This window comes from Hyalella azteca, unplaced genomic scaffold (assembly GCF_000764305.2).
Source record: "Hyalella azteca isolate HAZT.00-mixed unplaced genomic scaffold, Hazt_2.0.2 contig8417, whole genome shotgun sequence".
Taxonomy (NCBI): Eukaryota; Metazoa; Arthropoda; class Malacostraca; order Amphipoda; family Hyalellidae; genus Hyalella; species Hyalella azteca.
In genome coordinates, this window is record NW_025938512.1 from 1 (window position 1) to 2,833 (window position 2,833).

Genomic DNA, 2,833 nt, shown 5'->3' on the forward strand with positions numbered 1-2,833 from the left:
TCAATATCTCCCGCCAGCAGTAAGTATTCCCTGAGCCAGAGGACGGGTCTCCAGCTCAGCATCACCGAAAAAACGGTGTAGCCTGACTGCATCTTGTGATGCAGTAGGATGATTGCTGTGATTTGCATCCGAAGATGGTACTCTCACGACGTACACGCCACAGCATTGGGAGCTCCGCACCATGGTACTTCGCATCATTATGGTTTTCGCTCCTGTTATTTGCTTTAAAATTAAGTATTAATTTTTACCTTTTTATTATCATATAAATCATAATTTTTACAATCACAGTAATAATCATTTAAATCAGTAATTCCGTATGATAATAATTCAGCGGGCTGATATTAATATTCAGTTTGATATTAATATTACAGATTATTAAGCAATGCGCAATGTGTTGTTACAAGCTGATTTTTAAACTTTAAAAAATGTCTACAGAAATAGAATATCAATTTAAATGCATGTCTTAACCGTATTTGATGAACTTCTGATAAAAATTTACACATTTACATGAATGTTCTAATTACAGCACAGATCATGTACGTATAGAATTTAAAATGCTCTATTCCAGCTCATTTAATTCAATGATTAAGTTATTAACCAGACCAGTGGGCATGGAAAGAAGAGTGCATGTTTACCTTGAAGAGAAGATTTATTGCCTGCAGGAGATCATGACAACCAAAGTTCTGGTCGTGTTTTAATCTGCGAAAGTTTCACCTACCTTTCGGCTTCAAGTGCTTATATCTAATACTAGAATAATAATTCAGATATTTTTGGGGTAGCGATCAATGAAGAAAAAAGAGTTATACTGACGTATATCGAGAAAATGCTGGAAAAGTCACACACTTTACGAACACCGGGGTGCAAAATTTCACCCTCCCTGATAACAGTTGAAATAAAAAGTTTACATAATTTATCTTAATGTCTGCGTATTTAAAATAATTAGCCAAGATAGCATTCCAAATTTCAGACTTGGATCTTATTTATGAGGGGAGTTATTGAACCTAGTAATAGTTAAGAAATTCCGTAAGCGACCAACGCTGCTGAGCGCGTTGTATTTTATTTCTCGTTATGTATTTTCAGGTCCAGTTAATATCTGGAATAGTATTATTTTTTTGTCAAGCTATTCTTCTATATTTTTAAGTTTAATGTTAACTTTATTTTTAACTTAAATTCTCAAGTTATTCTTATTCATTGTTAAGTTCGATCTTTGTTAAGTTTAGAACATTACAAGCCCTTAATTGTGTTTATGTAACTATTTGCAGAATGCCTCTGAAGCCGACACTAAATCACAGTTTAATAGACAAGGGTTCGGGGTTATTTTTATTTATTTGCATTTTTTCTTTGTTTATTGCTTTATATTTTTTATCATTTGTATTCATCTTTAGTGTAATAGTTGGCCGTACAAAAACGCAGGCCGAGTTGGTACGTTCCGGTGACCACACCATCGTCATCATTATTAATTCTAAAAATATAAGTAAGGAAAAAAATTAAAAGTATGTTAATAGAAATTACACATTATCATTTTTCATCTTGATATCACTGTGAAATGTTAATCGTGCATGTAGATATGAACCATCATTATACTCAGCCCGTGCAAACCTATCGCAGTCCCGACGAGATCGCCATCCTTTCCTTCTCAAACTTTAAACCAACCTAAAGCATCCTTCGCAATCAACAATGTGAAGCATCCTTCACAATCGTGCGCATAGTGCGTATTGTTGGCTCCACCTACCTTTGTATCAACTTCTATCTTTTTTGCCTTCATGTGCTACGACAAAGTTGTGGCTTTTCTTAAAGACACTGCGCCGCTACTATCATCAAACTTAGAATCGGAAACAATTGTTGCTACATGCGGTCTGAGATCGTGGCTAGCACTTAATGACACGGCATTGGTCAAGATGCAACAAAACACTACCGGTACTTACTTTCGAAAGCGAGTTGTCCTCCTCTGGATCATCGACGTAGTCAAAAGATATTCTGCCTCTGAAGTCCGGTCTAAGAATTCCACAGTCTGCGGAGCGTTACGGAGGAAAGAGGAAATTATTGTTTAGTTAATCGTGTTTGTTTCGTTGTGCATTGAAAAAGTAATCACAAATACAAAATTTACACAATAAATTTTTTTTTTCAGAAGTAACTTGGCAACAAGCAGGTTACTCTTGTTGATAATTTATCAAAAAAAGACCGATCATGGCTGAAAATACAAGCCTCATTTTTGTAACTGTCAAAATTTAAAAATTTACGATTCAAGACTTTCTTCAAACGGTGTGAGTTAATTGATTATATGATTCACTTGTTCTCACACTTTAAAGTAAAAGTACCCGCATGAATACAAATATTTTTTTAATCGCTACAGAACGATATAATTAAATTAAAAATAAGAAGTCTCTAATTTTCCAATAGAAGACTGGTAGGTTTTACTATTATGCCTAACAACGTTTTAACGTGAATATTCACACTCACTTGGCTCGTTGCGCGGAACAGTAACAGTTTTTCGCTTGAGTTTTTCTCTGTTTCCCTCCGTGAGGCGTTCTGCGAGGGAATTTAAAAATTTGAATATCAGAATTATCATGAAACATTTTGATGTCATCTCCTTTATAATTAAAGCTATTTATGTTGGTGAACTAATTTGGCTAAAAATAGTTTTTGAGTAGTGTTTTCTCGTTCTCCTTCAACGGTGCCTAGTCTACGCTGTAAATCTGTTCAACAATCTTGAATGTTATGTAAAACATTTTTAAAATGCAAAATTTTTGTGAATTACCTAATGAATAGAATTTGTTTAGTGTTTGCTCGAAAAGAGCATCAGGCATTAAATCTTTTACAGTTCTTCCACACT

At 34.4% G+C, this 2,833-nt stretch overlaps 1 long non-coding RNA gene across 1 annotated transcript; it reads right to left on the reverse strand.

Annotated features, from left to right (window-relative positions):
* Positions 1 to 1,925: 1,925 nt before the first annotated feature.
* On the reverse strand, positions 1,926 to 2,524 carry LOC125178267. The gene is made up of 2 exons (XR_007156838.1): positions 2,461 to 2,524; positions 1,926 to 2,011 (listed from the first exon to the last, which is right to left on the reverse strand). It is a non-coding gene; the product is annotated as an uncharacterized LOC125178267 (long non-coding RNA).
* Between the last annotated feature and the right edge of the window lie 309 nt (positions 2,525 to 2,833).